Source organism: Loxodonta africana, chromosome 18, assembly GCF_030014295.1.
Source record: "Loxodonta africana isolate mLoxAfr1 chromosome 18, mLoxAfr1.hap2, whole genome shotgun sequence".
NCBI lineage: Eukaryota > Metazoa > Chordata > Mammalia > Proboscidea > Elephantidae > Loxodonta > Loxodonta africana.
Window position 1 is genome coordinate 62709509 of NC_087359.1, and position 17846 is coordinate 62727354.

Sequence of the window (17846 nt, forward strand, 5' to 3'; positions counted from 1 at the left end):
TCAGGCCTATAAAACAAACAATAACACACGTGAGGTACGTGCTTCTTAGTTCAATCAGGTATACGAGAGCAAATGGACAACACCTGCCCAAAAGCAAAGAGGAAAAGGCAGGAAGGGACCGGAACTGGACAAATGGATATGGGGAACCTGGGGTGTAAAGGGAAAGGGGGAGAGAGCTGACACATTGCTGTGATTGCAACCAATGTCACAAAACAATTTGTGTATAAATTTTGAATGAGAAACTAATTTGTACTGTAAACTTTCACCTAAAACACAATAAAATTTTTTTAAAAATTATATCTGGGAGGGTTTCTGTTGAGTCATGGAATATGCCCATGTTCAACTTTATTAGGTAACTTACAAGTAGTTGTACCAATCGATGCTCCTATGAGCAGTAGATAAGTGTTCCCTTTATGTTGTTTTTGTTAGGGTCTAGTGGGTTCTAGCTCATAGTGACCCTATGTACAACAGAACGAAACACTGCCTGGTCCTACGCCATCCTCACAATCGTTGTTATGCTTGAGACCATTGTTGCAGCTACTATGTCAGTCCATCTTGTTGAGGGTCTTCCTCTTTTCTGCTGACCCTCTACTCTACCAAGGATGATACCTTCTCCAGAGACTGGTCCCTCCTGATAACATGTCCAAAGGATGTGAGATGAAGTCTTGCCATTCTCGCTTCCAAGACGCATTCTGGTTGTACTTCTTCCAGGACAGATTTGTTCGTTCTTTTGGCAGTCCATGGTATATTCAATATTCTTCACCAACACCATAATTCCAAGGCATCGATTCTTCTTCAGTCTTCCTTATTCTTTGTCCAGCTTTCACACATATATGAGGCTCACCTTAGTCCTCAAAGTGATGTCTTTGCTTTTCAACACTTTAAAAAGATCTTTTGCAGCAGATTTGCTCAATGCAACACATCTTTTAATTTTTATTGTGCTTTAAGTGAAAGTTTACAAACCAAGTCAGTCTCTCTCATACAAAAACTTATATACACCTTGCTATATACTCCTTGAGGAAACCCTGGTGGCGTAGTGGTTAAGTGCTATGGCTGCTAGCCAAGAGGTCGGCAGTTCAAATCCTCCAGGCGCTCCTAGTTGTTCTCCCTCTAATGAGACAGCACACTCCTTTCCTCCACTGTCTATTTCCGTGTCCATTTGGCCAGCTTCTGACCCCCTCTCCCCTCTCATCTCCTCTCCAGACAGGAGCTGCCACCAGTCTCATGTGTCTGCTTGATCCAAGAAGCTCATTCTTCACCAGTATCATTTTCTATCCCATAGTCCAGTCCAATCCCTGTCTGAAGAGTTGGCTTTGGAAATGGTTCCTGTCCTGGGCCAACAGAAGGTTTGGGGACCATGACCTCCAGGATCATTCTAGTCACAGTCAGACCATTAAGTCTGGTCTTTTTACGAGAATTTGAGGTCTGCATCCCGCTGCTCTCCTGTTCCCTCAGGGGTTCTCTGTTGTGTTCCCTGTCAGGGCAGTCGTTAGTTGTAGCTGGGCACCATCTAGTTCATCTGGTCTCAGGCTGATGTAGCCTCTGGTTTATTTGGCCCTTTCTGTCTCTTGGGCTCATAATTACCTTGTGTCCTTGGTGTTCTTCATTCTCCTTTGCCCCAGGTCAGTTGAGACCAATTAATGCATCTTAGATGGTCGCTTGCTAGCGTTTAAGACCCCAGACGCCAAAGTGGGATGCAGAATGTTTTCTTAATAGATTTTATTATGCCAACTGACTTAGATATCCCCTGAAACCATGGTCCCCAAACTCCCACCCCTGCTACTCTGGCCTTCGAAGCATTCAGTTTATTCAGGAAATTTCTTTGCTTTCGGTTTAGTCTGGTTGTGCTGACCTCTCCTGTATTGTGTGTTGTCTTTCCCGCCACCTAAAATAGTTCTTATCTACTATTTAATTAATGAAAACCCTTCTCCCCGCCCCCCTGAGAGCCATCAAAGAATATTCTTTTCTCTGTTTAAACTGTTTCTCCAGATCTTATAAGAGTGGTCTTATATAATATTTGACCTTTTGCAGCTGACTAATTTCATTCAGCATAATACCTTCCAGATTCCTCCATATTATGAAATGTTTCACAGATTCATCATTGTTCTTTATCTATGTGTAATATTCTGTTGTGTGAATATACCATAATTTATTTATCTATTTATCTGTTGATGGGCACCTTGGTTACTTCTATCTTTTTGCTACTGTAAACAGTGCTGCAGTGAACATGGGTGTGTATATATCCGTTCGTGTAAAGGCCCTTATTTCTCTGGGATATAGTCCAAGGAGTGAGATTGGTGGATCTTATGGTAGTTCTAGTTCTAGTTTTTTAAGGAAGCACCAAATCAATTTCCAAAGTTATCGTACCATTTTACATTCCCACCAGCAGTGTATAAGTGTTCTAGTCTCTCCACAACCTCTCCAACGTTTATTATTTTGGGTTTTTTGGATCAATGCCAGCCTCGTTGGAATGAGATGAATCTCACTGTAGTTTTGATTTGCATTTCTGTAATGGATAATGATCGTGAGCATTTCCTCATGTATCTGTTAGCTACCTGAATGTCTTCTTTAGTGAAGTGCCTGTTCATATCCTTTGCCCATTTTTAAATTGGGTTATCTTTTATATATATACATATATAATTTTTATTGTGCTTAATTGGGTTATCTTTGTGTAGTTGAGTTTTTGCAGTATCATGTAGATTTTAGAGCTCAGACGCTGATCGGAAATATCATAGCTAAAAAGTTTTTACCACTCTGTAGCTAATCTTTTACTCTTTTGGTGAAGTCTTTGGATGAGCATAGATGTTTGATTTTCAGGAGCTCCCAGTTGTCTAGTTTCTCTTCTGCATTGTTAGTAATGTTTTGCATACTGTTTATGCCATGTATTAGGGCTCCTAGCATTGTCCCTATTTTTTCTTACGTGATCTTTATCATTTTAGATTTTATATTTAGGTCTTTGATCCATTTTGAGTTAGCTTTTGTGCATGGTGTCAGGTATGGGTCTTGTTTCATTTTTTTGCAGATGGATATCCAGTTAAGCCAACACCATTTGTTAAACAGACTGTCTTTTCCCCATTTAACTGACTTTGGGCCTTTGTCAAATATCAGCTGCTCATATGTGGATAGGTTTATGTCTGGATTCTAAGTTCTGGTCCATTGGTCTATGTATCTGTTGTTGTAGCAGTACCAGGCTGTTTTGACTACTCTGGCAGTATAATAGTTTCTAAAATCAGGAAGAGTGAGGCCTCCCACTTTGTTCTTCTTTTTCAGTAATGCTTTACTTATCCAGGGCCTCTTCCCCTTCCATATGAAGTTGGTGATTTGTTTCTCCATCTCATTAAAAAATGTCATTGGATTTTGGGTTCAAATTGCATTGTATCTATAGATGGCTTTTGGTAGAATACACATTTTTACACTGTTAAGTCTTCCTATCCATGAGCAAGGTATGTTTTTCCACTTATGTGAGTCTCTTTTGGTTTCTTGCAGCAGTGTCTTGTAGTTTTCTTTGTATAGGTCTTTTACGTCTCTGGTTAGATGTATTCCTAAGTATTTTATCTTCTTGGGGGCTACTGTAAATGGTATTGATTTGGTGATTTCCTCTTCGATGTTCTTTTTGTTGGTGTGGAGATACCCAACTGATTTTTGTATGTTTATCTTGTATCCTGATACTCTGCTGAATTCTTCTATGTGTTCCAGTAGTCTTCTTAAGGATTCTGTAGGGTTTTCTGTGTATAAGATTATGTCATCTGCAAATAGAGATACTTTTACTTCTTCCTTACCAATCTGGATGCCCTTTATTTCTTTATCTAGCCTAATTGCTCTGGCTAGGACCTAGAGTGGTGATAAAGGGCATCCTTGTCTGGTTCCCAGTCTCAAGGGAAATGCTTTCGGACTCTCTCCATTTAGGATGATGTTGGCTGTTGGCTTTGTATAAATGCCCTTCATAATGCTGAGGAATTTTCCTTCTGTTCCTATTTTGCTGAGAGTTTTTATCATGAATGGGTGTTGAACTTTGTCAAATGCCCTCTCTGCATCAATTGATGGATGCAGAAAATCATTTATATGATGGATTACATTAATTGTTTTTCTAATGTTGAACCATCCCTGCATACCTGGTATGAATCCCACTTGGTCATGGTGAATTATTTTTTTGATATGTTGTTGAATTCTATTGGCTAGAATTTTGTTGAGGATTTTTGCATCTAAGTTCATGAGGGATATACGTCTGTAATTTTCTTTTCTTTTCTTTTCTTTTTTTTTGTGGTATCTTCACCTGGTTTTGGTGTCAGGGATATGCTGGCTTCATAGAATGGGTTTGGGAGTATTCTGTCCTTTTCTATGCTCTGAAATACCTTTAGTAGTAGTGGTGTTAATTAACTCTTCTCTGAAAGTTTGGTAGAACTCTGTAGTGAAGCTGTCCGGGCCAGGGTTTTTTTGTTGGGTGTTTTTTAATTACCTTTTCAATGTCTTCTTTTGTTATGGGTTTATTTAGTTGTTCTATCTCTGTTTGTGTTAGTTTAGGTAGGTAGTGTGTTTCTAGATATTCATCCATTTCTTCTAGGTTTTCAAATTTGTTAGAGTACAATTTTTCATAGCAATCTGATATGATTCTTTTAATTTCAGTGGGATCTGTTGTGGTATCTCCCATCTCATTTCTTATTTGGGTTATTTGCTTCCTGTCCTGTTTTCCTTTTGTCAGTTTGGCCGGTGGTTTATCAATTTTGTTAATTTTATCAAAGAATCAGCTTTTGGTCTTATTACCTTTCAGTTGTTTTTCTGTTCTCTATTTCATTTAATTCTGCTCTAATTTTTATTATTGGCTTTCTTCTTCTTCTGGTGCCTGAGGGTTTCTTTTGTTACTCTCTTTCTATTTGTTTAAGTTGTAGGGATAATTCCTTGATTTTGGCCCTTTGTTCTTTTTGGATGTGTTCATTTATTGATATAAATTGACTTCTGAGCACTGCTTTTGCTGTGTCCCAAAGGTTCTGATAAAAAAAAAAAAAATCTCATTGGATTCTTCGAATTTCTTTATTCCTTCCTTGATGTCTTGTATACCCAGTCGTTTTTGAGCAGGGTATTCTTCAGTTTCCAAGTGTTTGATTTTTTTCCCTGCTTTTTCTGTTATTGATTTCTACTTTTATGGCCTTATGGTCAGAAGATGCTTTGTAATATTTCAATGTTTTGGATTCTGCTAAGGCTTGCTTTATGACCTAGTATGTGGTCTATTCTAGAGAACGTTCCATATGCACTAGAAAAGAAAGTATACTTGGCTGCTGTTGGGTGGAGTGTCCTGTATATGTCTATGAGGTCAAGTTGGTTGATTGTAGCATTTAGATCTTCCATGTCTTTATTGAGCTTCTTTCTGGATGTTCTGTCCTTCACTGAAAGTGTTGTGTTGAAGTCTCATACTATAATTGTGGTGCTGTCTATCTCACTTTTCAGTGCTGTTAGAGTTTGTTTTATGTATCTTGTGGCCCTGTCATTGGGTGCATAAATATTTAGTATGGTTTTATCCTCCTGGTATATTGTCACTTTAATCATTATATAGTGTTGTGCCATATCCTTTGTGATGGATTTAACTTTAAAGTCTATTTTGTCAGAAATTAATATTGCCACTCCTGCTCTTTTTTGATTGTTGTTTGCTTGATATATTTTTTTCTACCCCTTGAGTTTTAGTTTGTTTGTGTCTGTTAAGTGTAAAGTGTGTCCCTTGTAGGCAGCATATAGACGGATCATGTTTTTTATCCATTCTGCCACTCTCTGTCTCTTTACTGGTGCATTTAGTCCATTTACATTCAGCGTAATTATGGATAGGTATGAGTTTTTTTTTTTATGAGTTTAGTGCTGTCGTTTTGATGTGTGTTGTTAACAGTTTCTTTTTCCCACTTAATTTTTTGTGCTGAGTAGTTTATCTTTATATATTCTTTTCCTCTTATTCGTTGTCGTTGATTTTGTTTCTGCTGAGTCTCTTTTTTTTCTTGTATTTTATTTTGATGAGTAGGATTGTTAACCTCCTTTGTGGTTACCTTAATATTTACGCCATTTTTCTGTGTTTAAACCTAAATTTTATTTCTTTATATTGCCTTGTGTTGTTCTCCATGTGCAAGATCTGTGACTATATTTCTTAGTCCCTCTTTCTTGTTTTAATGTTGTCCTCTTTTACATAATGACATCACTGTTTCCCTGTTGTGAGCATTTTTTTATCTTGATTTATTTTTGTGATTTCCTTATCTGGGTTGACATCTGATTGCTCTGTCCAGTGTTCTAGTCTTGGGTTGATATCTGATATAGAGAACTCCCTTTGTTATTTCTTATAGTTTTGGTTTGGTTTTTATGAAGTCCCTAAACTTCTGTTTATCTGGAAATGTACTGATTTCGCCTTCATATTTGAGAGACAGTTTTGCTGGATATATGATTCTTGGTTGGCAATTTTTTTTCTTCAGTGCTTTATATAAATCATCCCATTGCCTTCTTGCGTGCATGGTTTCTGCTGAGTAGTCTGAGCTTATTCTTATTGGCTCTCCTTTGTAGGTGACTTTTCGTTTATCCCTAGTTGCTCTTAAAATTCTCTCTTTATCTTTGGTTTTGGCAAGTTTGATTATGTCTTAGTGATTTTCTTTTAAGATCTACCTTATGTGGAGTTTGATGAACATCTTGGTAGATATCTTCTCATCTTTCATGATGTCAGGGAAGTTTTCTGCTAATAAATTTTCATCAATACTCTCTGTATTTCCTGCTATTCCTCCCTGTTCTGGTACTCCAATCACTCGTAGGTTATCTCTCTTGATAGAGTCCCACAGGATTCTTAAGGGTTTCTTCGGTTTTTTTAATTCTTTTATCTGATTTCTCTTCAAATATATTGGTGCCAAGTGCTTTTTCTTCAGTCTCACCAGTTCTGTCTTCCACTTGCTCAGTTCTGCTCTTCCGACTTTCTATTGAGTTGTCTAATTCTGTGATTTTATTTTTAATCTTCTAAATTTCTGATTGCTGACTCTTTATGGATTCTTGCAGCTTATTAAATTTTTCATTATATTCTTGAGTAACCATTTTAAATTCTTCAACTGCTTTATCTGTGTGTTCCTTGGCTTGTTCTGCGTATCGCCTAATCTCCTTCGTAATCTCGTTCCTGATGTCTTGAAGAGTTCTGTATATTAATCTTTTGTATTCTGTATCTGGTAATTCCAGGAATGCACCTTCAACCAGAAGATCCCTTGATTCTTTGTTCTGAGAGCTTGTTGAAGCGATCATGGTATGCTTCTTTATGTGATTTGACATTGACTGTTGTCTCCGAGCCATCTATAAGTTATTGTATTAGTTTATTTTATGTTTGCTTACTGTATCCTAGCTTCTTGCTTTGTTTTGTTTTGATATGTCCAGATAGGTTGCTTGCATGAACTAGCTTGATTATTTTCACTTTTGAAGCTCTAATGTCCTGTCACCAGATGGCTAGAGCTATTATCAGGTATGTCAGTCTAAGAGTCCATTCACTTTTCTTGTATGGTTTCAGATCCGATGTCCAGTAGTTGGTCATCAAGCGTGTGGTACAGGCTTTGTCCCACAGTGTTAGAGGGGCAGGGGTGATTGGTGTAGGTACCCTTATCTGGTTGCAGCAGGGGGTCATGCTCTCAATAAGGCAGGGGGCTGACAAACATTCCCTGAGTCTTCATCAGGAAAGCACATCCCTGTTCCCTAGAGCACAGGTGGGTGGGTTCTGTAGATGGACCGTGGGCAACCAGTGCTTTTGGTTGTAAGGACTGGGAGGTACCAGTTATCCTTGGACCCCTGTCATGGGTGGCTGGGTGACCTGAGTGGAGCCACCAGTCCTTAGGCCCCGATGTGGGTAGGTGAGGACCCCGTTTAATAGGCAAAGCGACATCAAACATCAAACACCCACCTCTTCACCGCACAGCTGAAACAGTTGCAGTCTGTCAACAAGGGCCTGTTCTGCAATAGGCCCACACAGGTCCGTGCAGGGGTGAAAGGTATTCAAAGTCCATGGACTGTTTATGCCTAGACAGGAGTCGCTTCTGTCCCGAGCTCCTCAGGTTAGTGGAGCTGGCAGGTTATCTTTTCCCCCAGTTGTGAATTTATTCCTTCTCCAAGGCTGGGAGAATCGCTCAGGATGCACAGCAGGACCTTTCTCAGGCCCAGGGAAATCAATATCTGCTGAAGCTGGCTTGGGGGCTGGGGGCACGGTAAAATATATGCAAGTACTTAGCTTTTGCCAAGAGCGCCGTTCTTCCCTGGTTCCAGAGACGTGAGTAGGCTGTGCAGCTGGCTGTTTCTCCCTGAGGAAACTGCGGCTGAATGCTACCATCAGCCCATCACAGCCTGAGGGTTCCCGGTGATTTAGGTACAGCAATTCCTTTCCACTTCTGAACTGTCTCTCCCTCCCCCGCCGCCCAGTCTGTTTTCTAATTTTTCCTTTGATGTTCGGGGCTCCTAGCTTGTCATAAATACAATCGTTTCACTTGTTTTTTCAGGTCTTAGTTGTAAGAGGGTTCACTGGAAGTGTCTGACTACTCTCCATCTTGGCCCCACCTCCTGTCTTTTGATTTCTTGGCTGCTGCTTCCATGGGTGTTGATTGTGGATCCAAGTAAAATGAACTCCTTAAGTGAGCTACTTGCACCATGTGGACACTTGACTCTATGTTGGCATCTCCTGTCCGGAGGAGAGATGGGAGGGTAGAGGGGGTTAGAAACTGGCAAAATGGTCACGAAAGGAGAGACTGGAAGGAGGTAGCGGGCTAACTCATTAGGGGGAAAGTAAATGGGAGTATGTAGTAAGGTGTGTATAAGTTTATATGTGAGAGACTGATTTGTAAACTTTCACTTAAAGCACAATAAAAATTATTAAAAAAAAAATGAACTCCTTAACAACTTCAGTCTTTTCTCTGTTTGTCATGATGTTGCTTATTGGTCCAGTTGTATGCATATTTGTTTTCTTTATGTTAAGGTGTAATCCATATGAAGGCTGTGGTCTTTGATCTTCATCAGTTAGTGCTTCAAGCCCTCTTCACTTTCAGCAAGCAAATTTGTGTCATCTGCATATTGCAGGTTGTGAGTCTTCCTTCAGTTTTGTTCCCTTTATAGCCAATTCATTTTTCTGCATTGTCAGTTCTGCCCTTTCATGCCTCCACTGTCAGATTTGGTTTTCTTCAGCTCTTCCCCTTCTGGCTCCCTCGTAGTCCTCCGTTATTCAACTCATTCAGCCTGCTTTCTCCTTTTAGCTTCCTGTTTTGCCAAGGGCCAGTTTTCTCTCACCTTTCCAAGAGACCAAACTGTTTTCAAATTCTTATCTGAAACCTAGCATGACACATTGTTATATAGTAAAACCTGCGAAAGCCAGAACCTGTGTAAGGTAGGAAACTGTCAAGAAGGAAAACTCAAATATTTTCCAGTAATAATGATAGAAAAGTGATAAGACTGCACCCTGTCAAAGGCAGAAAACTCACGAGACCCAAAAAATAAGGCTGTCCTGTCAAGTTCTGGCTCTCACTGGTTTCACTGAACTAAACATTGTAGGGAGTCCCTGCGTGGTACGAATGATTAATGCTCTTGGCTGCTAACTGAAAGTTTGGAGGTTCAAGTCCACCCAGAGGTGCCTTGGAAGAAAGGACTGATGATCTACTTTTGAAAAAGCAACCAGTGAAAACCCTGTGGACACTTATATGAAATATCTAGAATAGGCAAATGTGTAGAGATCAAAGTGGTGACCAGGGGCAGGAGGGAGGGGGAAAGGTGGTGTCATTGTTTAGGAAGCAGTAAGTTGCTGTTTATGGTGGTGGAAAATTTGGCAAGGATTATTGGTGATGGTTTCACAAAATAATTAATGTAACTCGTATTACTAAACCGTACACGTGAAAAATGTTGAATTGGAAATGTTGCGTTATACATATTTTTACATTTCTTTTTACGAAAAGAAAACCCTATGGAGTTCTACTGTGACATGCATGGAGTTGCCAACAAGTCCACAGCAACTTGTTAAACATTTTAGAGGTTATCTCTTTTTCAGTCTTCAGAATGATATTTGCCTTCCCTACTTCAGTGGTGCCCCTGGTAGCACAGTGCTTAAGTGCTCAGCTGCTAACCAAAAGGTCAGTGGGTCGAACCCACCAGCAGTTCCATGGGAGAAAAGACCTGGCGGTCTGTTCCTGTAAAGATTACAGTCTTGCTGGCAAAATTGTCACGAAAGGAGAGACTGGAAGGGCTGACTCATTAGGGGGAGAGCAAGTGGGAGTATGGAGTAAGGTGTATATAAACTTATATGTGACAGACTGACTTGATTTGTAAACGTTCACTTGAAGCTCAATAAAAGTTAATAAAAAAAAAAAAAAAAGATTACAGTCTTGGAAACCCTGTGAGGCAGTTCTACTCTGTCTTATAGGGTCGCTATGAGTTGGAGTCAATCCGATGACATGCAATAACTTCTATGGTAGACTTTCCCAGTCCCCAGTTTTTCCCCTATTCATCCATCTTCCCCCTAAGGCAAGATGTACAGACCCAGGGTTTGCCCAGAGGCAGCACTCACACGTCTTGCAGCCCCTGTCCTCTGTATGGGATTTTGCTAGTGATGCTCTCCACAGAGGAGGCATCTTATACTTTCCTGTTACCTACCCCTCCGGAGTCCCTGTATGATGCAAAGTGTTAACATGCTCAGCTGCTAACTGGAAAGTTCAAGTCCACCCAGAAGTGCTTCAGAAGAAAAGCCTGGCAATCTATGTCCAAAAAATCGGCCACTGAAAACCCTATGGAACGCACTTCTGCCCTGACACACATGGGTCACCATGAATCAGAGTCAATTCAACAGCAAGTGGTGCCCCAGCCATCTTGTCATCTGAACTAGGGAGGAGGTACAAATCTCCAGGCCCTGGCTTGTGCTGTCTCCAGGGCTCTTCCAGCCTCACTCCACCACAACTAAGCTCAACATAAGGAAATCTACCTTCCCAGATGCAGCTCACCATCACCAGCTTCTTCCCACCCCTGCTTGCCTATTTTCTGGGAGTTGTACCTTCCCGTGGGTGAAGACTGGGTTGAAGAGGGAGGGTGGCCCCTGAGCTGCACCAGAAACTGGCAGCCATGCAGGAGCAGAAAGGCTGCCTCGTGCCCTGGGGGCTTCAAACCCTGCACCCTGATCATTGACAAGCAGGCAAGGCCCAGGTGGGCAGTGACACACTTGTCACCCAGTCCATTCACCTTTCATTGGAAGGGAAATGACCTTAGACCGACTGTCAGCTCCCTCCTGTGCTGGTGTTCTGCAGGTTCTTTGTTCACGTACTTGCTTGAGTGTGATAGTGTGAGGTCCAGAGAGGCTGTGTCAGGGGCTTCCAAACACATGACATCTCCAACCGGAAATAGATTTCATTTATTGTTTAACTTTTAATCCCCATTCTTTTAAAAGAAGAGTGACTCATTCTAAGTTATACTGCAATCAATGGAAAAGTTAATTGGAATCTAGATTTCCCAGGATTCTAGACACCATTCCTTCGGCCTCAGAAATACACCTTTAGAGTAAGAGGGTGTCTTTGAGGATGCAGGCGTCATCGGAGGGGGATGAGCGAGAAAGAGGTGAAGACCAATTTGTAAGTAATTGAAGGCTGATTAATACAATTAGAGCATTCTCTGTTCAGCATTTCCTTTTCATTCCCAATTTAACAGCAGCAACAGGCTGCTTCCAACACTTACTGCTTCCCTGCAGGGCTTTGCATACAAAAGGTGCTTGGCAAGTGTTTGTTGATTGAAAGAGAAATTTGCAAAATAGGAAAGCTGTTTCCATGTTCTGATCACAGTAGAACCAATTCCCAGCAGGGCTCTTTTGATTTCCCTGAAGTCTTATAGCAGATGCCCCTGGCTGGGGTTCCACCCTGTCCATTGATGCCGGGTCTGTATTCCCTCCTCCTGGCTCTTCTCTCCTGCTTGTTGATTGACTGAGAGACGAATTTGTGAAATAGGTAAGTGGCTTTGTGTGGTAGTCTTTAAGTCATTTCCAACCCACCCAGCTTGGAGGGTGGCCAATAGTCCGCCTTGGTCAGGGCCTCCAAGGCCTGCAGAAGATCTGGAGACTCAGGACTTTCCTCACCCCTCAGCCTTGTGAGATGAGCCCAGCATCCCTGCTGCACCTGCCTCCCAGGCAGGCGGCCTGTGCTCACTGCAAGCTCCATCTGTTTCCCACGCTGCTTCTCTCCTGGCCCTGCTGTTACTTGCAGTTTAGATTCTTGCTGCAAACAGCTTTGCCAGGGGACCCCCTCCGGAGGCCTGTGAATGTGCTCAAGAGTGGGTAGCTGGTGCTCGGGCGGGCGGCTGCCTGAGCACCCTGCCATCTGCGTCTGGCTTGCTCTGGGCTGCCGTCGCGGCGTCCCTGGGGGACCCGGATGGTCACACTTCCTTAGCGTGTTGGTCACCTCCTACGCCGCCGCGCATTGCCGACAGACTCACCACAGGCCTCCCACGCATGTGGAAGTGTCAGGAGGAGGAAGAGGCTCCTGGCAACAGCCAGCCCCCTCCCTCCCATGGTGAGGCTCTTACAGATGAACTGAACTATCCCAATCCCTTTGTTTGGGGTGCCTACCTGAACCTGTGTCTGTGTGCCTGAGAAAGGGTTCTCTCTTCTCTCCTTCTAAAAACTGCTGGCATATGTGAGAGGAAACTGACTTCATCACCGTTGTGCTTAGCACTGAGGCAACTGTCCAAACACAGGCACATCAAACGCATCCAGTCATCATTTAGTTTACGGACTCTAACTGAGCACCTGCTACAGGCCAGGGGTGGTGGTAGGTCAGTGGTAGAATTCTCGCCTTCCATGCAGGAGACCCAGGTTTGATTCCCAGCGGATATACCTCACGTGTAGCCACCACCCGCTTGTCAGTGGAGGCGTGTGTGTTGCTATGATGCTGAACAGGTTTCAGAGGAGCTTCCAGACTAAAGCACACTAGGAAGAAAGGCCTAATCATCTATTTCCAAAAATCAGCCAATGGATTCACAGCAGTCTGGCCCCCCAGCCAATCGTCGGTGGCAGCATTTCCTTCTGTTGTACATGGGGTCACCATGAGCTGGGGCCAACTTCAGAGCAGCTACAACCCTGGACTACAGGCCAGCCAGTGAACACCTCACTTCATCCTCGTAGGAGTCCAGTGAAGTAGTCATTACTATCCTCTTGTGACAGATGGGGAAACTGAGGGTTACAGAAAGAAGGTCACTTGCCCAAGACACCAGGTGGTAAAAGATGGAGCCAGAGTTTGAAGCCAGGTGTATCTGCCTCCTTCAGAGACTCTACTTTGTATTCATTCATTCAGATAATATTCATTGAATATTTACTACATGCCAGGCACTGTGTTAACCATTTGCCATTGAGTTGACTCCGATTCATGGCAACCCCATGTGTCAGAGTAGAACTGTGCTCTCTAGGGTTTCCAATGGCTTGCTTTTCAGAAGTAGATCACTGGGCCTTTCTTCTGAGGCACCTCTGGGCCACTTGAACTTCCAGCCTTTCTGTCAGCAGCCAAGTGCATTAACCATTTGCGCTCCCAGGGGGACTCCAGGCACTATGTTAGGCCCTCGGAAAACAGCAATGAACAAAACAGTCGAATATGTCTGCTATGTGCTTACGTTCTAGTACATCTAGAAATGTACTGTTGAGTTGACTCCAACTCACAGTGACCCCCCCATAGGGTTTCCAAGGAAGTAAATCTTTATGGAAGCAGGCGGCCACATCTTTCTCCCTCAGAGGAGCTAGTGGGTTCGAACCTCTGACCTTTCAGTTAGCAGCTAAGGGCTGAACCACTGTGCCACCGGGGCTCCAGCAGGGTAGAGAGTAGACAATAAAATAAGCAAACTAATAAATATGGTGAATGAGAAAAAAGAAAAAGTGAGCCAGGCATAGGTTCCACGGTGCTGAGATGTAGGTGGGGAGGGATACCGTGGTTCGTTTTTCCCTGGTATGGCCTCTCCTCTGCCAGCCCCTAAGGAGGCAATCAGAAAGCTAGAGGGGACATCTGAATTTGGTCTTTTTTCTCATATTAATTTGAATTAAAAAATTGGGTAATCAGATATTCCTGCCCACTTTTCAGATGGCAGATGATACTGGCTGGCATGGTTGTACCCCTCCCCCTAGCCAGCTGCCTGGCAGATGGAGACCAGGAAATAGAGTGTGGCTCTATCCAGCAGGAAGTATTTATTAAGCACCTCGGTGGTATCCAGCTGTGGAAAAGCACACCCATTCTCTGTCCTAAAGAAATAAGACACATGTCATACTGAAGTGCCAGAAAAATCCTTTGATGAAAAAGAGAAGCAGAGAAGTGGCTTTTGTTGAGAGCCTCCTCTGTGCCCAGGATGGGGCTGTGAGGTAGGCATTCATGTCCCTACTTCCCAGCTGAGGAAGCAGAAGCTCTGGGACCTCAAGTGACAAATCCAAGATGGCACAGGCAGGATGTGCAGAGCTGGGGTTTTAACCTGGGCTGTCTGACAGGCTCTTTCCACTAGACCAGCCACTGCCTCCCAATTTCTACCAAACCAGCAGCCACTGCCTTCATTGATAATTCTTCAGACCTATGGCCTTTTTTTTTTTTTTTTTATGGCCTTAGTTTCCAAGTGCTACTGTAACAGAAACCACAAGTGGGTGGCTATAAAGAAAAGGAATTTATTTTCTCACGGGTTAGGAGGCTAGAAGTCCAAATTCAGGGTACGGCCATAGGGGAAGGCTCTGTCTCTGTCGGCTCGGGGGGAAGATCCTTGTCTCAGCTCTGTAGCCCCCATGTTCCTCAGTTCCTTGGTGATCTCCACATGACATCTATCTTCCCCGGTTTGTGCTTGCTCCTGTGTCTAATATGGCCTCCTTAACTTAACAAAGAAAACCCTATTCCCAAATGGATTACATCCACAGGTATAGGCTTAGCATTCTAACGTATATTTTGGAGGCACACAATTTGATCCATAACACCTACCCTGCTGTGGATGGGCCCACAGGTTGGAGGAATGGAGGTGGCCCTTTAGCTATGTCTTCCTTCCAAGGCAACGTGTTGATTCCTGACTCTCCATGTGACTCCTGGGTCCCTGCGTCCCCATCTCTCTTCTCTTTGCCTTGACTTTGTAAGTTGTTACATCCCAGACTGGGCTAATGTACCCACCACAAAAGCCCAGTCTGACCCTCACTTTTTCCAAATACTTGTATCTCTGAGCCTGGCTTTGGGTCCCAGGACCTGGTGTCCCCTTGACCCTTCTTGACCTTTGCCTGGTGCTTCCAATCCTTCATCAACTAGAGAGTCAGTGTCATGGTCATAGGCCAGCTCCTGATGCTCCATTTACAAAGTAAATCAGAAAGTCCTCTTTTGCAGGAGTGCCAGCTGGTTCATCTCCATGTTGTACCTCGCCCTACGTGGAGACTTCACAAGCGTTACTGCCCAAGCATGACACATAACCTCATAGCCCTGCTCCTAGGTATATACCTATGAAAACGGCGTGGGGGTGGCATCTGACCACCTTTAACTTCATAAGTGGGAAGGAGAACCAAGACTAACAGCCCAAAGCTGATTGCTATGAGGCGGGGGTCAGACACGCCTCCTTTCTCTGCTGTCTTTACCAATTCTGACACCAGCTATCCCTCCCACGGTACTCTCTACTTTTCTGCTGCATTCAATAATTCATTGCAATGGTCACGCAGAACTCACAGATAGCACTTACAATTATGGGGTTTATTAGGGAAATAACAGGTTACAATTCAGGCTCAGGAACACTACAGATACAGACCTTCCATCAGGACAGCCTCTTCCCAGCTGTGCTCATACCTCTCCTTGGTCCTCAGTCTCTGCCCAAAGGCACCAGGTTTCTCTCTCTGTGGGCTGGGAAGCCCACCATGCCATCTCCTGCTGCCAGGTCTCTGCTGTCTGATCTTTCCTGCCACCACTTCTCACCGTCTTCAAGGTTACAGCTCGCTCTCTGTCTCTTGGGTCCAGGAACTTCCCAGAGCAAGGATCCCAGGTCCAAAGGCTGTGCTGGCTCCTGGCTGTTCTTCCTTGACGATGCTGGGATTCTCCTCTCTGCTCTGGAATTGGCTCTCTTTTAAGTCAAAACTGACCAGTCCATTTGGTGAGCCACAATTATCCTATCACACAGCCTTGCCCAGTCACCTGGATGGGAGTTACAAAACCGTGGCTAGAAAGGCCACACAGAAGTAACCAATCGTACCGCAGTACCCTAGAGAAACTCTTACACATGCCTTCCAGGAATCATGCCCAGGAATGCACGAAGCAGCATTTTTCATAGTAGCAAAAAACTGGAAAACAACCCAAATGTCCTTTCACAGTGGAGTGGGTAAATTGTGACTACGAAGTAATATGCAGCAGTGAAAAAAAAACTGCAGCTAAGCTCATCAAAGGATGAATCACAGCACAACAAGCAAAAAAAAAATAAGTCCCCAAAGAATACACAATGATTCAAACATATGATTTTCAAAAACAGGCAGTAGTAAATATTTATTTTATTCAGAATTACATAGATAACTGTCTTTGAGTCAACTGTGACTCACAGCAACCTTATATACAACAGAACAAAACATTGCCTGGTCCTGCATCATCCTCACAATAGCCAGCAGGTTGGAATCCATTGTTGCGGCTGTTGTGCCAGTCCATCTCACCGAGGGTCTCCCTCTCACCCTCACTGGCTCTCTACTTCACCAAACATGATGTCCTCCTCCAGCAGTTGATCCTCCCTGATGACATGTCCAGAGAAGCGAGTTGGACAACGTTCTGTTGGGATCCATAAGGTCTTCACTGGCTAATTTTTGGAAGTAGATTGCCAGGCCTTTCTTCCTAGTCTGATTCTGGAAGAGCCACTGAAATCTGTCCATCATGGGTGACCCTGCTGTTGTTCGAAATGCAGGTGGCATAGCTTCCAGCATTACAGCAACACGCAAGTCACCATGGTACAACAAACTGAGAGATGGGTGATGGTAGAAATATACACGTAGGTGTTTTTTTTTTTTAACAGAAAGAAAAGCAAGGGACTGCTTAACGCAAATTCCAGATGGCAGTTACCTCTAGAAGGGACAGACAGAGGGCTTATGGGGGCTTCTGAGATCTGATAATATTTAATTTCTTGATGAGTTCACAGGTGTTAAGTCAAATATGATTGTTGAACTGTATTGTGTTTTCATTACTTTTGCATGTAGGCTAGATTTCACAGGCACAAACCTCAAAGATAGCACAGGAGATGACGAAAATCAAACCAAGAACCACAAAAACAAAAGCTCAAATCAGTGATGTGGAGAAAATCCTTTAAAGTATCCCAAAACACAGAGGGGGAAAAGAAAAATCGAAGAGCTGAAAATGACAAGAGAGACAGTGACAAATAAGGAAGGCAGAGAAGACGGTGGAACCCTAGAATCAGGTTTTCCCCAAGAAGGAACAAGACCAGTCGGAAATGGAGCAATAATCAAACACATAATTGAGGAAAGCAGCCCTGAATCTAAAACGGCCACAGTGTGCCGCCCACATGCTCTGCTCATTAGGGGTCAGCTCCGAGAGGGTTTCGCTTTGGCTTCAGGATATGTTTCTGAGGCTGTGTTTAAACAGAGGCATGTTTGTTTTTCTGGGAATTGAATCAAAATCGTGACGTTCCTCTGAAAAGACCCAGCTCGGTGTAATTGGCCTGTCCAATTTTCTGATTCCAACCTCTGTTCATTTCCTGTGTTCAATCCCTTCCATCTGCAAACAGAACTTGGCTTTACAGCCAAACATCACCAAAACAGTTTTGCCCTCTTTCGAACCTGTGTTGGAACAGAGAAAAAAGCTAAATATTCAGAACTCAAAGGGATCTCATACTGCATGCAAATTAAGAGGAGACAAGGTATAAAA

General features: G+C 43.2%; 1 protein-coding gene across 1 annotated transcript in view; it reads left to right on the forward strand.

Moving 5' to 3' along the window:
- RPH3AL (rabphilin 3A like (without C2 domains)) overlaps window positions 1-17846 on the forward strand; it is a 145618-nt gene that overhangs the window by 72822 nt on the left and 54950 nt on the right.